Here is a 10,853-nt window from a genome sequence, read left to right as displayed (position 1 = left end):
AACAGAGATATCATGTAAATATATTTAGTTTTAACTAGGATTTAACTATCCACTCACATTTTATTGGTCAAACATGGTCACATCATTATGTCCAAAGTCCACAGTTTGGTGAAGTATTGGAAGTACACTCTGGCTAAAGGTTAGCATAGCAAGAGCGGGAGAGAACAAGTAGTCAACAAACAATACACACTATTGCTCTTGGGCTTCCCAGGTGGCCCAGTGGTAAATAATCTGCTTGCCAATGCAGGAGATGCAAAAGACGCAGGTTCAGTCCCCTGGGTCAGGAAGATCCCCTGGAGAAGAAAATGGCAACCCACTGCACTATACTTGCCTGGAAAATTCCATGGACAAAGGAGCCTGGCTGGTTATAGTCCATGGGGTCACACACACGCCTGCACACTTGGAAATGAGCTACATGAGAACGAGCTTATAGGGCAGTCACAGGTTAACCATCTCAGGGAAAAGAAGATGAATTAACTTCAAATATTTAAGAAAGGTTTTTGTGAAGACCTAGGTGAAATCAATAATAAAAATAACTTGCTTTCCCCATTTCTCTCTTTTATTCTATTGGTAAAATTTGAAGAACATGCCTTAAGTGAATTAATTGCTCACAGTAAGAACCTCTTGTATAAGATCTTGTCCCCTTTATCAGAGCAGATGGTTCTGTTCTGGTGATGAAGGCTTTATGGCTGCTAAGTTTCCATGTTCACACTCAAATACTTGGCTCACAAAGTCATAATAGTGATAGATTTGTGATTTTTTAAAAAAAATTGTTTTAGTTATCCTTTAATTTTCCTCAAGTGCGTGTGACTACACGATAGAGAAAACTAAAGGGCTAGAATCCACCATACCAAAACATGTCACCTAATAATTGAAATTCAGAAGTGAAATCTTTCCCGCCACAATACTCAGCAACCAAAAACATTTTGGCTGCTGATTTACAGCTATTCAGAATAGTCCAGAATCTTGCTGAAAAGCCATAGACTTTGAATCTTTATTTTCTTTCCTTGGGTATCACAACAGTCTCCAAATGAGCCAGACCGGACTCATTTTTCCATCTACTATCTTTTGAACACTGTCCTATGGCTCCTTTCTTTCTTGTAACTACTCCAGTATACAGGTAACAAAACTAAGATTAAAATATTTATCAACTTTTTTTTGCTGTAATTCAATTGAGTTGGAATATGCATACACCTACCCTCTTAAATGTCTTTATATTGCTTTACTTATCAGGGATTATTTCTACTTTCCAGGTTATGATTATAATTGAATTACATACATACTCAAATAGTTTTGCATAATATATGCTGCATAGAACATACAAAACTAGAGAAACACCAAGAAAAAAAGTTGAAGAGGGTAGACAGGTTAGGAAATTAGAAAATGATTTGAGCTGTGCATAGTAAATATTTCTATGAGATGAAGCTCATAGATTGGGTCTTCTTTTTGCCTTTTACTTTCTATATGAAAATTAACTTTTACAAAGTTAGTCGACTTTACTTTTTTAAAGCTTTTTATTTTATATTCCCCTAGAGTAGGAAATGGCAAACCACTCCAGTATTCTTGGGTAGAAAATTCCATGGACAGAGGAGCCTGGAGGCTATAGTTCATGGGGTCACAAAGAGTCAGCACGACTGAGTGACACATAGCCAATCAACAATGTTGTGATAGTTTCAGGTAGACAGTAAAGGGACTCAGCCATACTTATACACGTATCCATTCTCCCCTAAACTTTCCTCCCACATAATATTGAGCAAACTTCACTCCCATATAACAATGGGCAGAGTTCCCTGTGCTATACAGTAGGACTTTGTTGCTTATCCATTTAAAATATAGCAGTGTGTACATGTTGACCCCAAACTCCCTAACTATTCTTTCTCCTCATTCTTCCCCCCTGGCAACCATATGTTCATTCTCTAAGTCTGTGGATATGTTTCTGTTTTGTAAATAAGTTTATTTGTATCATTTCTGTTTAGATTCTGTATACAAGGAATGTCACACAATATTTCTCCTTTTCTGTCTGATTTGCTTAAGTATGATCATCTCTAGGTCCATCCATGTTGCTGTAAATGACATTTATTTCATTCCCTTTAATGGCAGGGTAATACTCCATTGTATACCTGTACCATATCTTCTTCGGAGAAGGCAATGGCACCCCACTCCAGTACTCTTGTGCCATATCTTCTTTATCCTTTCCTCTGTCAATGGACATTTAGGTTGCTTCCATGTCTTGACTATTGTGAATAATGCAGTGAACGCTGGAGTGCGTGTATCTTTTTGGACCATGTTTTTTCCTCTGGGTATATGCCCAGGAGAGGGATTACTGGATTATATAGGAACTCTACTTTTAGTTTTTTGAGGAATTTCCATACTGTTTTCCACAGTGACTGCACCAATTTACATTCCCACCAACAGTGTAGAAGGGTTCCCTTTTCTCCATACCTTCTCCAGTGTTTATTGTTTGTAGATTTTTTTGATGATGGGCATTCTGCTTGGTGTGAAGTGATACCTCGTCATTTTGATTGGTAGTTTTCTAGTAATTAGCAATGTTGAGCATCTTTACATGTGCCTGATGGCTATCTACATGTCTTCTTTGGAGAAATTTCTATTTAGGTCATATGCCCATTTTTCCACTGGGTTGTTTGCTGTTTTGTCAGAGCTATATAAGCTGCTAGTATATCTTGGAAATTAAGCCCTTGTCCATCACAACATTTGCAAATATTTTCTCCCAGTCTATAGCTTGGGTCTTCATATTGAATATGAATTCTTTTGCTGTACAAAAGGTTGAAGTTTTATTGGGTCCCATTTGTTTATTTTTGCTTTTATTTCAATTGCCTTGGGAGACTGGCCTGAAAAAACATTGGCGAGTTTTATGTCAGAGAAATGTTTTGCCTATGTTCTCTTCTAGGAGTTTTACAGTATTGTGTCTTATGTTTAAGTCTTTAAGCCACTTTGAGTTTATTTTTGTGTGTGGTGTGTGAGAGTATGTTCTAACGGCATTGATTTACATGCAGTTCTCCAACTTTCCCAACACCATTTGCTGAAGAGTGTCTATGTCATAATATTTAAACTAGATTTCACAGTAATACATTTGAGAGATGAGTGTGGTTTGACCAAAGAAGTAGCTGTGAAAATGGCAGTGGTGGTTTCATTTGGCATTGATTTTTAAAATATGGCCAACTGGATTTCTTTCTGAGTTAGATGTAAACAGTGAGAAAACAATAAGAGTCAAAGATAACTAAAGTTATAGCAAGAGATATGGACAGAATAGAGGTGCTATCAACTGTAAAGCAAGAGATGTGGGAGGAGCATGTTGGAAGACAGTTCCGAAGGTGAAAGATCAGAAGTTTAGTGTTGCTCACATTGAATTGGGGCTTCCCAGATGGCTCAGCAGTAAAGAACCCACCTGCAAAGCAGGAGATATGGGTCTGATCCCTGGGTTGGGAAAATCTCCTGGAGAAGGAAATGGTAACCCACTCCAGTATTCTTGCCTGGGAAATCTCATGGACAAAGGAGCCTGGGGGACTGCCATCCAATGGAGCTGTAAAAAGTTGGACATGACTTAGTGACTAAACAACCACCACAACACATTAAATTAGAATCCTGATCCTTCAGAATGCTATGTCACCATGAAAAAGGAGACTATCCATAAAGTCTATTCCAGGTCTGGTCTTGCATAGCTGTAAAACAAGGGACACATGGAAAATCTAGTTTTTCCTCAGGGACCAAGCACTCCCCAGGACTCTGCCTCTCCTTCTGCTCACTTTCATCAGATCAGAGACCTCTCTAAAACCAGGTCAGGCTGAGACCCTGAGTATTTTAAGCTACAATGTCTGAGAAGGTTTTTGTTCAGCTCCCCCTGCAGACTCAGGCACTGTGTCACACAGAGCACAGAAATACTTGGCAGAGTCACTCCAATGGGCTGAAGCTTTCATCAGGTGGAAGGACTTTTCATCCTTTTTGAATTCAGCCTCGAAGCCTTTGATGCCTTTAACCCGGGTAGGCCCTGATAGATACTTCAGTAGAAACTGGAGGCCTTGGCTGGGGTACTGGACATACCAGAAGAGATAAATAGATCCACCATAAGAATAGTTGCATCTCAGCTCCAGACGGTTTCCTTCAGAGACGTTGATGTGACCGTCAGGCTGGGTCACTAGCTGGGCTCCAGTTCCTCCTGCAACATCAAAGCAGAATCAGTGAATCCAGGACACACCTATCTATAATGAGACAGTGTTTCCATTCAGATACGCCAGAACAAAATTCCTTCTATATAGGCAGAAGCATGGAACATAATGTTACTTACGTGCTGTGAAGAGCATTCCAAGTAGCAGAAAAGTCACTGAGAGCATGGCTATGCAGGGAGGAAGATCTCCCTTGAGGAGCAGGAAGGAATGTGCCAGAGTGTGCTGAGTCCTTGTAACGAGGAAAATCTGAGAGTTAAAGAGATCCCTGTTTAGGCAATCCCAGCTACTATCAGTAAGAAATGCTTCCTTAAGAATGACTGCTCCTGACGTTGAGCCTGTTCAAATATGCCCTTCAATGAGCTGTAAGATAAAGAAGCTCATAGGAGTGAGATAGATACTTCCAGTTTATGCAACATCACCCTCTGCAGGTCAACAAAAGAAACAAATTGAGTCTTCAGGATTTTGTGCCCCATCTCCTTTCTGCTCCTATTTAGGCTTGAATTACTTAGCATCCTAAACTGATTTGAATGTTTCAGGTGTTTGCTTACTAAGAGTTTCTTTTAGTATTATGAATTAAATAGCATTATATAATCACAAAGTAAGTTAATCTTTATTTTCATAGGTGAGAAAATTAAAGCAAGCAAGGAAGGATATAATTTGTCCAAGATCACAGTAAGTAATCTGGAATTTGTCCCATTGGTATGATCCAAGCCTCTGTATCATTGGCCACTGACAATTTAGCACTATGGCCATTAGGCTAGATAGTATCCTCACTTATTAGAGGAGAAATCAACTCCTTTAGAAGTTAAATGATTTGTCCAAGGACATATAGGATTAGAACCTAATTCAATTAGACTCCACTATGTTGTCAGTCTACTGACAACTACTGACAATACTACTCTTTAGAATAAATGCAATTTCACCAAGACACACACCCAGAGCAAACTTCACAAGAGAACAGAAACTAAAGAAAATCTCCAAGGAACTCAAACACTGATGTGAAGGCCAGTAGGAAAAAGTATCAGAGAAACCTCAAAGGGAGTCCAGAGAGGTACACGGCAGATCAGAACTGACTGGTGTCCTGAAAGAGCATGAAAGTGGAGATTCGGGAAGGAAGGACTGTCCATCAGAGCAGTTGCTAAAAAAATGTCCACCTAATGAGATGATGACTGAAAAGTGTCTACTGACTTTTAGCAGCACAAAGATCATGACTTGAGTCTTTCAGCAGAAACTCAACTGTAGTAGAGACAAGACAAAGGAGAAAAATTTTGGAATACAGAAATCTCTTTCCAGAGGCTGAACTGTGAAGGGGAGAAAAGACATGGTGCTGAGTAGACAAGGATGCTGAAGTGTAATCATAGGGGTTTTAAGGTTGAGATATATTTACCTGTTTTTGGAAGTGTTCTATAAACATGGATCAAACTTCTGAAGAGACAACCAGGATGGAATATGGACCACAGGTAGGAGAACTAATGTGTGAGGAGAAACGGTTATTTCCAATTTTATTGGAATGAAGGAGGAAAGAATTGGTTTGGATTTCAGTATTATTTCAAGGTATGAAGGCAGAAAGTTGACACACTTATTAATTGTAATGATTTTTTTCTTCTTGTAGATAGAAATTAAGTACTTTTTAAGATAATTAATAGAAGAGATCCTGGGTTAAGAAATCTGATGAGTGTGAGAAGTTTTGAAAAAGTCACGGGGGAATTGACAATGAGAAATGATTACAGAGAAAAAGAATGCTTTCTTGGAAGCCCTGTGGGTCTAGTTAGTGTTGGAGTTGATAACAATTTCAATGACACCAGTCTGCTCATCTGTGTGATTTCCTTGAACTTTGCTTTATCAAAGTATATAAGAAGGTGCATAAGAAGCCAGATATTAATCCATGATTAGGAGTTAATAAGATCATTGATATGACATAGAATTAACTCAAAACAATGATGTTAGTGACTAAAGACTGATTGAAGGAGGGCTGTGAAGTTTAGATATTGTAGAAAGAGAAATAAAAGATTGTAAACTTCTGAGAAATAAGATAACAATAAAGTCGTCTGGGGACTAAATGATCATAAAGAGTCAAAGAATGAATGCAGCAGAAGTATATGAGTCTAAGAATCTGAGGATGCAAGGTTTAGACAGGGTGTAAGATTTCAGAGGTGGAGCAGCATCTAACTGGAGAAATAGCATCCCTTTTTTCTGGAGTGTGGCCATGGGAGTTTGTGACTGAGAGGGATCCTAACTGATAGACTTCAGAGTTGATGAGTTCAGGTTTCTCTCTGAATTGTCCTCTCTGAATTTAAGTCAAGGAGTATTTTAGGTTACAGTAAAATCTTATGTGTTTACATCTTCAATATATAAGGGAGAGTGTCGCAGTGTCGCACTGAATAATTCTCACAAACACACAGGATTGTAAGAGACAGTGCGGGGGGAGTTCGTGGAAGAGCAACTCTGAGAAAACGCTAAGTGCATATTTATTGGCAACTTAACGTGTAATCTTTAACTAAGAGCAGTAAAGCAAGCCAGAGACCAGCACTCTGGGGTTAAGGAAGCTACCTCCTGGAGGTCTGCAGGAGATCACACGAGAGTCGTAAAGAAAGGTCTTTGAAGAAAGAGGGGTTTGTTAATCATGCAGAACAGCATCTTGCAATGCTGACATGTCAACCAGAACATCGAACTTGAAGGCAGGGGAGAGCAAGCAAGGAAGAGAGAATCAGTAAGGTTCAGTTCCAGGAGACATTTCTGAGAAAACAGTAAAACATGGTTCCCACAGAAGAGTGTCTGATGTTTATAAAGAGGAGAGTATAAAAAGGAATGGGGAAAAGTAGGGGTAAAAGGCAAAGCCTCAAAGGGTCAAAGACAAGAGTCTGTTTTCTGGGGGGTGTGGTAGTGACAAGAATGCTGTTCCCATCTATAAATTTGAAGTTTTTTAGATGAGAGAGGACCAGAAGTAACCACAAGTGAAAGAGCTCATTATAAAGAGTCAGGTTTCAGTTAGGATATGTGGAAGGAATTTTTACAGGGGCTACTGAATGTTTATTTTCAATAGAGTGAGGATTTAGAGCACAAAGTAGAAAGTAGTGTGGGATGGTAAGAGGTAGTTAGATCAGTGTAGAAAATTAAACAGGTCAGACTCCTTGGTGAATCATTCCTCTCTGCAAGGAGTCAATCAGAGGTAGAAGCAAATGTGCCTTCAAAGGTCCTAGTACAGAGGAATGTGGCCACAACCAGTCAAATGCACTCAAGTCTCTAAGAAGATGTCATAAATCAGTAACTTTTGGCTATCCTAATGGATTATTTTCAGAAGTGTTCTTTGTGTTCAGGAAATTGTCTTTTCCATGTGCCATGTGTGTATACACTTGTTACTTGTTTCTCATAACCCTCTTACATCTTATCTACTTTGGGGCCAAGTCAACTTGAAATCACTTGGTATGTTGCATATTTCATGCAATTCTGATAGAATGAATTAGATATTCTTCTAACTTAGAATCAGTCTCTCAGATGTGCCTAACAGATGGAATTTGTGAAACATTAGAATCCTCAATGTGGCATCATTCACATTGTATTCTTGGATATTCAAGAATGAGAAATTTGTCCTGGTGTGTAGGATGTGTATAGAAATGTAAATGGCTATGTTTATCATATTTTGGAAATTGTTTTGATTCTGTGAGTGAAATCTGAGGTAACAGCTACTTGTACTCAAGTCTTGGAAAGTACAATGAGAGGTGTTCTAGCACTTTCCAAAGATCAGCATATCCCTTCAGGACACTTTCAGTCACCTTTTCCCTCATTTCCTCCTCTTCACAGCTTTAGAGCTCACTTGCTTATTTCCTCACTTTGTTTTTCCTAAAATATATCTTTCTGTCTGTTTTATTTATTGAAGTGTTCTCAGTAATCAACATAGTACCTGGCGAATAGTAGCTGCTTAATAAATATTTATTGAATAAAGAAATATTATTGGCTGAACATTTTACTGATAATTGCTAGGGATGCAATAAAATATAGAGGGCACAAGTTAGATCTTCTGTAAAAATAAGAAAGACTCAAAGGACATCACATGGGATCTCATAATGAAGACAAGAATGTATTCCAAAATCCTTATTCATTCATGGACTCATTAAATTTTTCCTTCCTATTTACCTTTTTTCTTTCCTTCTTCCCACCCTCTCTCTTTTCCTTCCTTCCTTTTTCTACTCTCCATTCCTATCATTATTAAATGTGAAATTGGTCCCCAACTATTTTGTTAGGCTCTTTCTGTGAACTTCAGTTCATTCCAATACAAACTTCCCTTTATCTCTGATATTCTTCATAGATTGTGATAAATGGCATAAATTTCTGCTTGTTTTATTAAAATTTTTAACTATTGTGTTTGTCGTAAGGTGGTTGACAGCAGATAGTTTGAAAGATTATGATTGCATGTAGCTAGAGTCCCCGGAGAAATGCAAGGAATTCTACTAACTTTGCAAAAAAGAATAACAAAATAATATTCATTTAGACATCAGTTGATACTCACAGTCAACATGTTTTCACAACTATAAGTCAAATGAAAATGTAAAAAAATGCATATGATGATTCAGCAATGTGCCTAAGGAAGCACACTGCTTGTCAATCCTAAAGCAGTGAACCAATTTGATTAATAAAAACCCTCTTCTTATATTGGGGCTTTTCAGGTGGCACTAGTGGTAAAGAACCTGCATGCCAGTGCAAGAGATATAAAAGACACGGGTTCAGTCCCAGGGTTGGGAAGATCCCTTGGAGTAGGGCAAGGCAACCCACTTCAGTATTCTTGCCTAGAATCCCATGGACAGAGGAGACAGTCAGGATACAGTCCAGAGGGTCACAAAGAGTTGGATATGAGTGAAACGACTTAGCATACTTGCACATTGTGTATAGAGAAAGTATATTTGGATTGTTAAAATAAAAAATACAGGTAATTTCCTATTTGTGGAGGATGTAAGATATGTCTTCTTACTCTGTTGAAGTATGACTGTTTATAGCATATAGAGGGCAAGATGCCACCTCTCCAAAAATTTTAAATGTGCCCTTTATTGAACATCTAATCACATTTTCTAGTATCTAATTCATATATCTAATTAAATTTTTTATGTACATGCCAAAGTGATTCTACAAAGATTTGTAAGACAATATTCCTTATGAGAGCAAACAAGAAACATTTATTCATTAATGAGTTAAAACTAAATTAATTAATTAATAATTAATTTAATGATAAGATGTTTCAAAGTACTAAATAAGCATCAGAAAGAATGTAGTGGATCACTCTGCTTCAATTGTAGAAAGAACTCCAGGACATTATTAAATGAAAATTAAAAGGCATGGTGTAAAACATCCAAATAAATTCAATTTAATGGCAAATCGTTTGATCTGTGTGTATGTACATAGGTATGTATGTGTATAAATGTGTATGCAGTTGCATACAGTTCAGTTCAGTTCAGTTTCTCAGTTGTATTCAACTCTTTGTGACCCCATGAATCGCAGCACGCCAGGCCTCCCTGTCAATCACCAACTCCCGGAGTTCACTCAGACTCACGTCCATCGAGTCAGTGATGCCATCCAGCCATCTCATCCTCTGTTGTCCCCTTCTTCTCCTGCCCCCAATCCCTCCCAGCATCAGAGTCTTTTCTGATGAGTCAACTCTTCACATGAGGTGACCAAAGTACTGGAGTTTCAGCTTTAGCATCATTCCTTCCAAAGAAATCCCAGGGCTGATCTCATTTAGAATGGACTGGTTGGATCTCCTTACAGTCCAAGGGACTCTCAAGAGTCTTCTCCAACACCACAGTTCAAAAGCATCAATTCTATGGTGCTCAGCTTTCTTCACAGTCCAACTCTCACATCCATACATGACTACTGGAAAAACCATAACCTTGACTAGACGGACCCTAGGAAGCAAAGTAATGTCTCTGCTTTTGAATATGCTGTCTAGGTTGGTCATAACTTTTCTTCCAAGAAGTAAGCGTCTTTTAATTTCCTGGCTGCATCACATCTGCAGTGATTTTGGAAACCCCAAAATAAAGTCTGACACTGTCTCCACTGTTTCCTCATCTATTTCCCATGAAGTGATGGGACCAGATGCCATGATCTTCGTTTTCTGAATGTTGAGCTTTAAGCCAACTTTTTCACTCTCCTCTTCACTTTCATCAAGAGGCTTTTTAGTTCCTCTTCACGTTCTGCCATAAGAGTGCTCTCATCTGTATATCTGAGGTTATTGATATTTCTCCTGGCAATCTTGATTCCAGCTTGTGTTTCTTCCAGCCCAGCGTTTCTCATGATGTACTCTGCATAGAAGTTAAATGAGCAGGGTGACAATATACAGCCTTGACATACTCCTTTTCCTATTTGGAACCAGTCTGTTGTTCCATGTCCAGTTCTAACTGTTGTTTCCTGACCTGCATACGGATTTCTCAAGAGGCAGGCCACGTGGTCTGGTATTCCCATCTCTTTCAGAATTTCCCACAATTTATTGTGATCCACAGTCAAAAGCTTTGGCATAGTCAATAAAGCAGAAATAGATGTTTTTCTGGAACTCTCTTGCTTTTTCCATGATCCAGCGAATGTTGGCAATTTGATCTCTGGTTCCTCTGCCTTTTCTAAAACCGGCTTGAACATCTGGAAGTTCTCGGTTCACGTATTGCTGAAGCCTGGCTTGGAGAATGT

Source organism: Oryx dammah, unplaced genomic scaffold (assembly GCF_014754425.2).
Source record: "Oryx dammah isolate SB20612 unplaced genomic scaffold, SCBI_Odam_1.1 HiC_scaffold_26, whole genome shotgun sequence".
NCBI lineage: Eukaryota > Metazoa > Chordata > Mammalia > Artiodactyla > Bovidae > Oryx > Oryx dammah.
The sequence above is the reverse complement of the archived record's forward strand: the minus strand, read 5'-3'. Positions refer to the sequence as shown.